The 14,538-nt window shown below is 34.7% G+C and overlaps 1 long non-coding RNA gene across 1 annotated transcript; it reads left to right on the forward strand.

The window, feature by feature from the left end:
- Positions 1–9,339: 9,339 nt before the first annotated feature.
- LOC132108221 (uncharacterized) lies at positions 9,340–12,070 on the forward strand. The gene is made up of 5 exons (XR_009424421.1): positions 9,340–9,403; positions 10,556–10,685; positions 10,830–10,914; positions 11,482–11,609; positions 11,730–12,070. It is a non-coding gene; the product is annotated as an uncharacterized LOC132108221 (long non-coding RNA).
- The last annotated feature ends 2,468 nt before the right edge of the window (positions 12,071–14,538 follow it).

A 14,538-nucleotide genomic window follows, 5' to 3' on the forward strand; every position in this document is an offset into this window, starting at 1 on the left:
GAAAGATGCTTATGCCTTATGAAATACAATGTTTTTGCAATGCTGTAAGACAGTTTTTAATGTGTTAGAAGTTATATGCACAAAAACTTATGTTAGGACTTCAATGCTCAAGATTGTCAGTTTACAGGTTTCTGACACCAGTTATGTTGAAATAGTGCTTCTGTTCAAATGAAGTGAAATCTAGCCCAAATCTGCTCAAAACCTTGTCTCCCTATGAGAGAAAGCTGCTTCATTCAATTTTCAGTGCAAATCTTGCCTAACTGAAAGATGCTTATGCCTTATGAAATACAATGTTTTTGCAATGCTGTAAGACAGTTTTTAATGTGTTAGAAGTTATATGCACAAAAACCTATGTTAGGACTTCAATGCTCAAGATTGTCAGTTTACAGGTTTCTGAGACCAGTAATGTTGAAATAGTGTTTCTGTTCAAATGAAGTGAAATCGAGCCCAAATCTGCTCAAAAGCTTGTCTCTCTATGAGAGAAAGCTGCTTATTTCAATATTCAGTGCAAATCTTGCCAAACTGAAAGATGCTTATGCCTTATGAAATACAATGTTTTTGCAATGCTGTAAGACAGTTTTTAATGTGTTAGAAGTTATATGCACAAAAACTTATGTTAGGACTTCAATGATCAAGATTGTCAGTTTACAGGTTTCTGACACCAGTTATGTTGAAATAGTGCTTCTGTTCAAATGAAGTGAAATCTAGCCCAAATCTGCTCAAAACCTTGTCTCCCTATGAGAGAAAGCTGCTTCATTCAATTTTCAGTGCAAATCTTGCCTAACTGAAAGATGCTTATGCCTTATGAAATACAATGTTTTTGCAATGCTGTAAGACAGTTTTTAATGTGTTAGAAGTTATATGCACAAAAACTTATGTTAGGACTTCAATGCTCAAGATTGTCAGTTTACAGGTTTCTGACACCAGTTATGTTGAAATAGTGCTTCTGTTCAAATGAAGTGAAATCTAGCCCAAATCTGCTCAAAACCTTGTCTCCCTATGAGAGAAAGCTGCTTCATTCAATTTTCAGTGCAAATCTTGCCTAACTGAAAGATGCTTATGCCTTATGAAATACAATGTTTTTGCAATGCTGTAAGACAGTTTTTAATGTGTTAGAAGTTATATGCACAAAAACCTATGTTAGGACTTCAATGCTCAAGATTGTCAGTTTACAGGTTTCTGAGACCAGTAATGTTGAAATAGTGTTTCTGTTCAAATGAAGTGAAATCGAGCCCAAATCTGCTCAAAAGCTTGTCTCTCTATGAGAGAAAGCTGCTTATTTCAATATTCAGTGCAAATCTTGCCTAACTGAAAGATGCCTATGCCTTATGAAATACAATGTTTTTGCAATGCTGTAAGACAGTTTTTAATGTGTTAGAAGTTATATGCACAAAAACCTATGTTAGGACTTCAATGCTCAAGATTGTCAGTTTACAGGTTTCTGAGACCAGTAATGTTGAAATAGTGTTTCTGTTCAAATGAAGTGAAATCGAGCCCAAATCTGCTCAAAAGCTTGTCTCTCTATGAGAGAAAGCTGCTTCATTCAATATTCAGTGCAAATCTTGCCAAACTGAAAGATGCTTATGCCTTATGAAATACAATGTTTTTGCAATGCTGTAAGACAGTTTTTAATGTGTTAGAAGTTATATGCACAAAAACATATGTTAGGACTTCAATGCTCAAGATTGTCAGTTTACAGGTTTCTGAGACCAGTAATGTTGAAATAGTGCTTCTGTTCAAATGAAGTGAAATCGAGCCCAAATCTGCTCAAAAGCTTGTCTCTCTATGAGAGAAAGCTGCTTCATTCAATATTCAGTGCAAATCTTGCCAAACTGAAAGATGCTTATGCCTTATGAAATACAATGTTTTTGCAATGCTGTAAGACAGTTTTTAATGTGTTAGAAGTTATATGCACAAAAACATATGTTAGGACTTCAATGCTCAAGATTGTCAGTTTACAGGTTTCTGAGACCAGTAATGTTGAAATAGTGCTTCTGTTCAAATGAAGTGAAATCGAGCCCAAATCTGCTCAAAACCTTGTCTCCCTATGAGAGAAAGCTGCTTCATTCAATATTCAGTGCAAATCTTGCCAAACTGAAAGATGCTTATGCCTTATGAAATACAATGGTTTTGCAATGCTGTAAGACAGTTTTCAATGTGTTAGAAGTTATATGCACAAAAACATATGTTAGGACTTCAATGCTCAAGATTGTCAGTTTACAGGTTTCTGACACCAGTTATGTTGAAATAGTGCTTCTGTTCAAATGAAGTGAAATCTAGCCCAAATCTGCTCAAAACCTTGTCTCCCTATGAGAGAAAGCTGCTTCATTCAATTTTCAGTGCAAATCTTGCCTAACTGAAAGATGCTTATGCCTTATGAAATACAATGTTTTTGCAATGCTGTAAGACAGTTTTTAATGTGTTAGAAGTTATATGCACAAAAACTTATGTTAGGACTTCAATGCTCAAGATTGTCAGTTTACAGGTTTCTGACACCAGTTATGTTGAAATAGTGCTTCTGTTCAAATGAAGTGAAATCTAGCCCAAATCTGCTCAAAACCTTGTCTCCCTATGAGAGAAAGCTGCTTCATTCAATTTTCAGTGCAAATCTTGCCTAACTGAAAGATGCTTATGCCTTATGAAATACAATGTTTTTGCAATGCTGTAAGACAGTTTTTAATGTGTTAGAAGTTATATGCACAAAAACCTATGTTAGGACTTCAATGCTCAAGATTGTCAGTTTACAGGTTTCTGAGACCAGTAATGTTGAAATAGTGTTTCTGTTCAAATGAAGTGAAATCGAGCCCAAATCTGCTCAAAAGCTTGTCTCTCTATGAGAGAAAGCTGCTTATTTCAATATTCAGTGCAAATCTTGCCAAACTGAAAGATGCTTATGCCTTATGAAATACAATGTTTTTGCAATGCTGTAAGACAGTTTTTAATGTGTTAGAAGTTATATGCACAAAAACTTATGTTAGGACTTCAATGATCAAGATTGTCAGTTTACAGGTTTCTGACACCAGTTATGTTGAAATAGTGCTTCTGTTCAAATGAAGTGAAATCTAGCCCAAATCTGCTCAAAACCTTGTCTCCCTATGAGAGAAAGCTGCTTCATTCAATTTTCAGTGCAAATCTTGCCTAACTGAAAGATGCTTATGCCTTATGAAATACAATGTTTTTGCAATGCTGTAAGACAGTTTTTAATGTGTTAGAAGTTATATGCACAAAAACTTATGTTAGGACTTCAATGCTCAAGATTGTCAGTTTACAGGTTTCTGACACCAGTTATGTTGAAATAGTGCTTCTGTTCAAATGAAGTGAAATCTAGCCCAAATCTGCTCAAAACCTTGTCTCCCTATGAGAGAAAGCTGCTTCATTCAATTTTCAGTGCAAATCTTGCCTAACTGAAAGATGCTTATGCCTTATGAAATACAATGTTTTTGCAATGCTGTAAGACAGTTTTTAATGTGTTAGAAGTTATATGCACAAAAACCTATGTTAGGACTTCAATGCTCAAGATTGTCAGTTTACAGGTTTCTGAGACCAGTAATGTTGAAATAGTGTTTCTGTTCAAATGAAGTGAAATCGAGCCCAAATCTGCTCAAAAGCTTGTCTCTCTATGAGAGAAAGCTGCTTATTTCAATATTCAGTGCAAATCTTGCCAAACTGAAAGATGCTTATGCCTTATGAAATACAATGTTTTTGCAATGCTGTAAGACAGTTTTTAATGTGTTAGAAGTTATATGCACAAAAACTTATGTTAGGACTTCAATGCTCAAGATTGTCAGTTTACAGGTTTCTGACACCAGTTATGTTGAAATAGTGCTTCTGTTCAAATGAAGTGAAATCTAGCCCAAATCTGCTCAAAACCTTGTCTCCCTATGAGAGAAAGCTGCTTCATTCAATTTTCAGTGCAAATCTTGCCTAACTGAAAGATGCTTATGCCTTATGAAATACAATGTTTTTGCAATGCTGTAAGACAGTTTTTAATGTGTTAGAAGTTATATGCACAAAAACTTATGTTAGGATTTCAATGCTCAAGATTGTCAGTTTACAGGTTTCTGAGACCAGTAATGTTGAAATAGTGTTTCTGTTCAAATGAAGTGAAATCGAGCCCAAATCTGCTCAAAAGCTTGTCTCTCTATGAGAGAAAGCTGCTTATTTCAATATTCAGTGCAAATCTTGCCAAACTGAAAGATGCTTATGCCTTATGAAATACAATGTTTTTGCAATGCTGTAAGACAGTTTTTAATGTGTTAGAAGTTATATGCACAAAAACATATGTTAGGACTTCAATGCTCAAGATTGTCAGTTTACAGGTTTCTGAGACCAGTAATGTTGAATTAGTGCTTCTGTTCAAATGAAGTGAAATCTAGCCCAAATCTGCTCAACAGGTTGTCTCTCTATGAGAGAAAGCTGCTTCATTCAATATTCAGAGCAAATCTTGACAAACTGAAAGATGCTTATGCCTTATGAAATACAATGTTTTTGCAATGCTGTAAGACAGTTTTTAATGTGTTAGAAGTTATATGCACAAAAACTTATGTTAGGACTTCAATGCTCAAGATTGTCAGTTTACAGGTTTCTGAGACCAGTAATGTTGAAATAGTGCTTCTGTTCAAATGAAGTGAAATCTAGCCCAAATCTGCTCAAAAGCTTGTTTCTCTATGAGAGAAAGCTGCTTCATTCAATATTCAGTGCAAATCTTGCCTAACTGAAAGATGCTTATGTCTTATGAAATAAAATGATTTCTGCAATGCAGTGAGACAGTTTTTAATGTGTTAGAAGTTCTATGCACAAAAACTTATTTTAGGCCTTCAATGGTCAAGATTGTCAGTTTACAGGTTTCTGAGACCAGTTATGTTGAAATAGTGCTTCTGTTCAAATGAAGTGAAATCTAGCCCAAATCTGCTCAAAAGCTTGTCTCTCTATGAGAGAAAGCTGCTTCATTCAATATTCAGTGCAAATCTTGCCAAACTGAAAGATGCTTATGCCTTATGAAATACAATGTTTTTGCAATGCTGTAAGACAGTTTTTAATGTGTTAGAAGTTATATGCACAAAAACTTATGTTAGGACTTCAATGCTCAAGATTGTCAGTTTACAGGTTTCTGAGACCAGTAATGTTGAAATAGTGCTTCTGTTCAAATGAAGTGAAATCGAGCCCAAATCTGCTCAAAAGCTTGTCTCTCTATGAGAGAAAGCTGCTTCATTCAATATTCAGTGCAAATCTTGCCAAACTGAAAGATGCTTATGCCTTATGAAATACAATGTTTTTGCAATGCTGTAAGACAGTTTTTAATGTGTTAGAAGTTATATGCACAAAAACATATGTTAGGACTTCAATGCTCAAGATTTTCAGTTTACAGGTTTCTGACACCAGTTATGTTGAAATAGTGCTTCTGTTCAAATGAAGTGAAATCTAGCCCAAATCTGCTCAAAACCTTGTCTCCCTATGAGAGAAAGCTGCTTCATTCAATTTTCAGTGCAAATCTTGCCTAACTGAAAGATGCTTAGGCCTTATGAAATACAATGTTGTTGCAATGCTGTAAGACAGTTTTTAATGTGTTAGAAGTTATATGCACAAAAACTTATGTTAGGACTTCAATGCTCAAGATTGTCAGTTTACAGGTTTCTGACACCAGTTATGTTGAAATAGTGCTTCTGTTCAAATGAAGTGAAATCTAGCCCAAATCTGCTCAAAACCTTGTCTCCCTATGAGAGAAAGCTGCTTCATTCAATTTTCAGTGCAAATCTTGCCTAACTGAAAGATGCCTATGCCTTATGAAATACAATGTTTTTGCAATGCTGTAAGACAGTTTTTAATGTGTTAGAAGTTATATGCACAAAAACCTATGTTAGGACTTCAATGCTCAAGATTGTCAGTTTACAGGTTTCTGAGACCAGTAATGTTGAAATAGTGTTTCTGTTCAAATGAAGTGAAATCGAGCCCAAATCTGCTCAAAAGCTTGTCTCTCTATGAGAGAAAGCTGCTTCATTCAATATTCAGTGCAAATCTTGCCAAACTGAAAGATGCTTATGCCTTATGAAATACAATGTTTTTGCAATGCTGTAAGACAGTTTTTAATGTGTTAGAAGTTATATGCACAAAAACATATGTTAGGACTTCAATGCTCAAGATTGTCAGTTTACAGGTTTCTGAGACCAGTAATGTTGAAATAGTGCTTCTGTTCAAATGAAGTGAAATCGAGCCCAAATCTGCTCAAAAGCTTGTCTCTCTATGAGAGAAAGCTGCTTCATTCAATATTCAGTGCAAATCTTGCCAAACTGAAAGATGCTTATGCCTTATGAAATACAATGTTTTTGCAATGCTGTAAGACAGTTTTTAATGTGTTAGAAGTTATATGCACAAAAACATATGTTAGGACTTCAATGCTCAAGATTGTCAGTTTACAGGTTTCTGAGACCAGTAATGTTGAAATAGTGCTTCTGTTCAAATGAAGTGAAATCGAGCCCAAATCTGCTCAAAACCTTGTCTCCCTATGAGAGAAAGCTGCTTCATTCAATATTCAGTGCAAATCTTGCCAAACTGAAAGATGCTTATGCCTTATGAAATACAATGGTTTTGCAATGCTGTAAGACAGTTTTCAATGTGTTAGAAGTTATATGCACAAAAACCTATGTTAGGACTTCAATGCTCAAGATTGTCAGTTTACAGGTTTCTGAGACCAGTAATGTTGAAATAGTGTTTCTGTTCAAATGAAGTGAAATCGAGCCCAAATCTGCTCAAAAGCTTGTCTCTCTATGAGAGAAAGCTGCTTATTTCAATATTCAGTGCAAATCTTGCCAAACTGAAAGATGCTTATGCCTTATGAAATACAATGTTTTTGCAATGCTGTAAGACAGTTTTTAATGTGTTAGAAGTTATATGCACAAAAACTTATGTTAGGACTTCAATGCTCAAGATTGTCAGTTTACAGGTTTCTGACACCAGTTATGTTGAAATAGTGCTTCTGTTCAAATGAAGTGAAATCTAGCCCAAATCTGCTCAAAACCTTGTCTCCCTATGAGAGAAAGCTGCTTCATTCAATTTTCAGTGCAAATCTTGCCTAACTGAAAGATGCTTATGCCTTATGAAATACAATGTTTTTGCAATGCTGTAAGACAGTTTTTAATGTGTTAGAAGTTATATGCACAAAAACCAACCTGGTCTCACAGAATTCCGTGAAATGTCCACGGGCCCTTAACTCAAAATCCGTGAAATCATCACGGAATTGCCCCAAATTCCGTGACGCGGCCACGGATATATCTCCAACGCAAGTCAATGACACTGACCTTCCGTGGTCCACACACGGATACCCGTTTCAATGACGGAGTACAGAACTCGCTCAACGGACGTGCTTTCTCATTTGGAAACGCAACATTTGAAGTATTTGTTTCTTTTCCAATGCCATAATGACGTTAACCAGACAGTTATTGTAGTTATTGCATTGTCCTGCCATCATAAAAATTCACTTTGATTCTGTTAGCCTAACTACAATCTGTGATACGAGCACGGAGTCTGTGCTGAGATCACGGATAACTCTAACGCAAGTCAATGACACTCATCTTCCGTGGTCCACACACGGATGCAGTCTCACGGCAGTTCGTGATTTGGGCACGTAATTTAATCTATTTATTCGTGGCATGGACACGTTTATTTCGTTATTTTCGTGATTGCAGCACGTTTTTTTAAACTAATGCATTTCAATTGGAGGCATCTTTCGTGCATCAGCACGATACTTTCTGATTAATTAATTTTTTCCCCCCACAGGACAACAGAAGAAACTCACTGAAACTTTTTTTTTTTTTTAAATCGGAGCTTAACTTACTGTAACAAAACTGAGCAACATACTGTATTGCTGGTGACAAAAACACACATTAAAACTTTTTTTGCTGTAAAATGCACAATGGTTCTTTTTTTACTTTTTTTTATTGATTTTTATTTTTTTCATAGGCCTAGATTTTTTTTTAATTACAGATATCAATATCAAGTCCTTGACACATAACTGTAACACATTTTCACATTTAGAAACAATATAGTTTAAATAAAAAGAAAAAATAAATAAATAAATAAATAAATAATCTAGCAGAGATCTTTTTTTTTTTTTTTTTTTTTACTTTAGACTCTAAAGTTTAAAGTTTTTATTAAGGTTATTGTAAAGGCTGCTTAAAAATGCTGTTGCTGATGAGCCGCTGATCGCTGTCAGATTCTGCGATATGAATGTCCGCGTTGGATTGTGGCTAATGGGCTTAGAATGAGCCCCGCTCGGCCCGTGTTCTGGCTTACTGTAATATTTCACCGGTAATAAGACCGAAATAATATAATTAAAATAAAGAAATGAATGAATACAATGATAACATCTAAATAAATGTTGATAGATGTAGCCTTATAGTTTTAAAAATATCAATAAACAGCAAATCAACACAGCTTCGAAATAATAACCGAAAGAGACCTAAATAATAATAATACATAATTAATATACTACAGCGCCGCCACTCCCACCACGCGCATCACGCGCTTTGCGTCAACCCATTCACTCCCAAAGCATCAAAAACTGAAGGCTGGTCAAGCGCCTCTAGCGTCACTGACATGAGATGTTTATCGCTATGAAATCACGTTCAAGAAGTCTCATTCAGCACACATCGCGATACTTGCCATCAGTTTACAAGAGCCGCAGGTGGGGTGAGTAGTAGTAAATATGCTCTTTTAATGCCTGTTATAAAATGTATTCTGTCTTCTTTATTAATCAGATGAGCGCCTTATGTTTACTCTCTGTATTATATCGGTCATCCGAGGCTGTCTTTGAGTTTCATTGTGTTTAACTAAATGAACACAGCTGCTAACTGGGGTGATTAAACTCTGTCACGTGACGTGCCTTAGACCTGGGATCCGTTTTATATTCATTTCAGGTTCAAAGATGGAAGTTGTATTTGTAGTAAAATCATGGTAACCATGACACCTACAATAGTAGGTCAAACCCAGTAAACAAGACATTTACCATGTTTTTTACCACAGTAACTGTAGTTTTACTATGGTTTCGTGATAGCACAATAATCACCAAAATAATTATAGTTGTACCACTGTAATGATAGTGTTTAAATGTGCTTTTATATGACATATTTCACAGTAATCACATTTACTGTACCATGCTTGTAATACCTTTCTAATGTAAATAAAAAAAAACACATTTTTCCCATCTTGCAGTTCATTCATATTAGTTTATATCTTAAATATTTTGCTCACAGATCACTATTAACATTCTGTATATAATTCTGTTTTATTTTCTCTCCCCTTGTATTTATTTTTTAGCTGAAAAGACGTAAAGGAAGCAGTCAGCCCAGTCGTGTTTGTGGAGAGGTATTCCTTCAGAAATGGAGAAGACAGAAAGCTGCAGAGGCAGGTTGGTCTGTGACTGTGATAGTTTGTTCCTTTTATCAAACATTCCTGCTGTTATCATTTGCACAGCATTTGTTGTTTCTTAAACTGTTGTACGGTCCAAATACCCACACTTGCCATCTTTGCACATTTCCTTTATTTGGCCCAAGTGAGCATGAAGATCCCAAGTGTGTGTCGATCTTAACATGACAAAGTTCGTTTCAACTTTGCATTTTAAAATAAACTTCTAAATGTTTTTCCAATAGTCCCTATTAAAGATGACAATTTAATTTGTGGTGCTTCTAATTAAGTGATAAAAAGAAGTTACAAATGATGTACAAAATAAATATACTTTTCTGTGCACCAAGAAAACGTGCAACACTTTGTTTTACTACTAAATTATTCTCAATATCTAATTATTATTATTAATATTTCACATACATTGGAAAGGTTTGCGTGACCTCCTGTGAGATCTCTGCAAAAAGTCTCACGATTAATTCCAAAACATGATGCATGATGGGATACACTAAGCGTTGTAAAGCGCTCCGGTGCAGTATTGGAGAGGTTTAGTTTGTGTTAAGGATGCTGCACTTTGGCATTATTAAGACCGGGGACAGTATTGTGCATGCACTGTCACGTACACACACTCTCAAGGGACCTCAAGTGTGGGTATTTGGAAAGGGGAAAAGTCTTTAAAATGATCCCTAAATACAGTCGCACATCAAAGTCTTAATAATTCACTAATTCAATTTAACACTTGTATGATATTGTACAAGCCCCTGGACAATCTCATCTGACACTGTCACAATATTGGAAAATCACACAGTCAAAAAGTTTATATTGTTCATTGGCTTCTCATTAAATTATTCAAATAAGCCCCATCAGTTCATGTTCCCACTATACGTGATCTCCATGACTAGAAATGCTAGTTTAATGTGTCACGTGATATATATTAAATCTTTGATTAATTTGTCAGAACCAGATCAATTACACTACTGATAACAGCCCTATTAGCATGTATTAATTTTTAAACCAACTCATATGAATATAGCTTGCTATTAATGACTTATACAGCAATTAATTATACAGCATCTTTGCAGAGGATGCTTTCATGGTCTAAAAAATAATGTATAAGTAATGAATAAGTTGCATGTAATGAAATATTTCTGTCTTACAGGATTGTTTGCAGATAATGCTGCTCTTCTTTTTCAGAAGTTTTTGGTGAGCCAACCCTCACACACCTTCCTAAAAACTAAAAGAGCTATTACTGAGTCTCAGTGAATCTTGCCATGATCAGCTCTTCCCAGGTACCTTTTTTTTTTAATATTTTTGAATTAACATTTACTCATCAAATGCTCTGGTCTGAATCTTACTTTAAATTAACTTAATTATATGTTTAATGAGCAATATTAATTACACACAGAGTAAGTAGAGATTATCTTGTTTCACAGAAGAGAAGGAAGACCAAGGAAATGATTTGCTCAGGATGAGGAATGAAGACGGCCATCTTGTGCTCAAACAAACAGAAGTCCACTGGTATGTGTGTGTTGAAGCAATGCTGTGTTATGTGTTACAGCACTTTATGATGATCTCTCACAGGACTGGTCATGTCAGCCGTGATTATTCTTTCCAATGTTTTTATTGTTATGTTATTTTATTTGATACAGCTATTATAATTATAGCATGTTAGCAAAGTGTGACTGAAACATTTTTAATCTTAAGTTTTTAAAAAACACTACCTATTTTTCTTAAAAGCATACAAGTGCCATAAAAGTGGTTTAATTGATATAAACACCAATTGACATTATCTCATTGTTTTGTAAATGTTGTGTTATAAATTGTGGATTGATATTTGATTGGTTTGAAGCAAGGCCTTACACTCCACAGACTAAAACACATTTGTGAGAGGTGTCAGGAACTTTGGAGAAAGATTCTAGAGGAAGAAAACACATTTACTGCAACATTAGATCAATTCTAGAGTCTCTGAGAACTACACATGCTAATGGAGTCTCATGAGCAAGACCTTTGCCTCTGTAATTTTTTCTTAATTCTTGCAGAATTAAATTGTTTATTGCAATACTTTAACAATTTCACTTTGCACAGATGATCTCATCAGCCAAATGAGGGGTTTTGATCAAGTGATGCTCTTGAAAGGAGTGAAAGAAGAGGATGTGGTAAATTGTCTTCAGAGAAAAGGCTTCTCAAAAGGTCTTAAAACAGCTTGAAGAATGGTAAGTGTACAGTACTACAAGGGTCATAGTTGCTCACCCTGCTAAAATCACACAGAACATAAGCTGAGCTCTCTGTCCATTAAACAACTTCATCTGGATTGTTTGTTACACTTTGACCAGGTCTGGGATGTTAGGACTGAGAGATCCTCTGGCTGAGAACATGCTACACCACATCGGTGCTGGATATCAACCACAAACTGTTTCCAGACACGAGAGAAGAAGATCACGATGGGGAGATGAAACCAGTTTAGATGTGATGATAAGGAATCATTATTTTCTGGAACAGTATCACATGTCTTATATGTACTGTATCGCATGATCTGAATCACAGTTGACTGGATGGGATTGTGTGACTTTTAAGGACATTTCATCACTCATCTGTGTGAACTGATTAATATATGAGGTTAATGTATTTTTGATGATAAATAATTATTTTCCTTGAATCTTATTTGTCTTGATGCTACTTTTATCATATTTATATTCTATGCTTCAATAAAATGAAAATGGTGAATATTGTGTTCTGAAGATTCTTGGTAAATACATCATTTTACTAGGTAGGCTCATATGTGTTTATTTTAGACTTGGAAAAACTACTTATTATTAATTATCGGGATTATTTTTTACTTAAGACATAAAAATATTTGATCAGATTAATGACATCTGGGACATCAATACACCAGAAAGTTATTATTGTTTATATTTAGTAACAAATGCCAATTGTTTTGTGAAAGAAAGGGAGTTACGAGATTAATTATTTTGCATTACAAGATGTTGCCATGGGCTTTATTGTTACAAACACTTGAGGGATAACTGAGAATGTAGCAGGAATGATCAATGTTTATCTTGAACTGCATTAAAACCAAGAGCATGCACATTACTGATGTCCAGTACCTGAGGAGCAAGATAAGGGGGTGAGGAGGACATTTTTACACAGATTTTTTCTAATTAGTTTTTCCATGTTTCATCAGATGGCCTCACCATGTCCTGTCAAAAGCTTTACTAGCCATGATGTTAAGATTAGAAAAGTGTGGACTGTGAAAACTGTCAGATATAAATGTGACTCAGCTCAGTTTGTTGTCCATGATGAGGAGAATACATATATGTAGGATTTACTGCCCTTCTACCCCCAGGGGCCCAGTAGCACCTCCTGGAAGAGCCCAAAACTGTACATTTCAAATGGCTGTAAATCAGAGTCAAATTAACATATCAAAGAGAAAATCAGCAGGATTACTACTTATGCTATGCTGATAAAATAATTTTGGGCACAGTTTTCAGAAATAAATGGAAAGGTGGCATAAAGGCATTTTAAATATTGCTCACTCTAAAATACTAAATTTCATCATGCCTCTCAAATATATCATAGATGTTTACACAGTGAACATATTTATATGTCCAGTTTACCATTAAATATATTATTTATTTCATTTCGTTAATAAAACGTTTTAAACTACATTACCCATAAGCCTCCGTCGTTCTATCTATGGAAAGGCAAAACTAGGCGCTGTTTTTTGTAGTTCATTGAAGTTATTCTTAGGGATAGGGTTAGGATCTCACTAAAAAGGTGATTTTTCTCAACATAGAAACACTTCATTGTTGACTTAATATATTTACTAATGTGATAATAGCAGCAAAACATACTTTTGTAACATGATGCGATGTTTAATATGGGTTAAAAGATAGTCCAACCACAGACAGTCCTGCGGTGACAAGGAACATTCACAGCCAATGGCATCAAAGCTGAGCAGCGTCATCACACTTCCTTAACCATTTATGGTCATTCATGAGCGCTGTCTTCCGTTTTTCGGCTAAAGGGATAGATTGGTTAACAATAAATTAAATTTGCCACCTATTAGATAGTGTTTTATTAACGTCTACACCTTCTTCCAACAATAATGCAAATACAGAAATTATTGTTATTCAGCTTGACAAAAATTAGGCAATATTGATGTGCACATGTGTATTTACAACTACACATGTGATGAGAACTGCACAGTCACAGTTGTATCTTATCTAACCAATAGATTCATTTCATTCAATTTAAAAGATACATTTTTTTCCTGACCAAAGACAAGTGCATTTACTAATAAAAAGTAAAGAGTGAAATTATTAAGTTATTAAATTATTCACATTTGTTTCTGTGATTTGCCTTGCTTTACCAATTGATCTCTAGGAATAAAAACTGAAATAAAGCATAATGAACATACATAATTTTGTAAGAATTTTCCAGTATTTATTACAGTATTATTATTATGTCAAACTCATTTAAAGACAAAGAGCGCATATTACTGCACTGTCACCAAGCTCGTTTTTGAAGAATAAAATTATGAAGAATAAAAAGGCAGTTATGTTGTAAACGTTAACAATTTTCAGTATGCAAATACTTTTATTAAAAAACAAAACAGTATAAATACGGTATATGTCTTTCAGAGAACACCGGAAAAAGATACATTCTCTTTAAAAATTCTATTGACCAAAAAGTGATACAACACAATGTAAATGTTTCAAACTCACAAAATAACATCATGAAGTCATGCATGTCAAGTGTGCAATATCATCTATAAAACTCTATCAGCACATCATCAAATAAACACTGATTGTCCGAACAATGGAAAAAAGATAAAGTGTTCAGGAAAACAAACACCTGCTACATAAAAATGCAGAAATATAACTTTAACAATAACATCATTCACTTCATGACTGGAACTAGGGGATGGCTGTGTATGAATATGTCCTTTACTAAAACTCCCGATGAGAACTGATGCTTTTTTTATGATAAAAGCACCAGAAGTAAAGTTTACTGTATGACGCTTGAAAAAGAGAACACAATGCTTTATCAATATGATAAATACTATTTTTAACTATTGTTATCATCACTGGTTCTGTATACAGTACAGTATATGGGTTGCTGGAAGGTCACAATGTATTCATT

The sequence above is a fragment of the Carassius carassius genome, chromosome 28 (genome assembly GCF_963082965.1).
Source record: "Carassius carassius chromosome 28, fCarCar2.1, whole genome shotgun sequence".
NCBI classification, from domain to species: domain Eukaryota; kingdom Metazoa; phylum Chordata; class Actinopteri; order Cypriniformes; family Cyprinidae; genus Carassius; species Carassius carassius.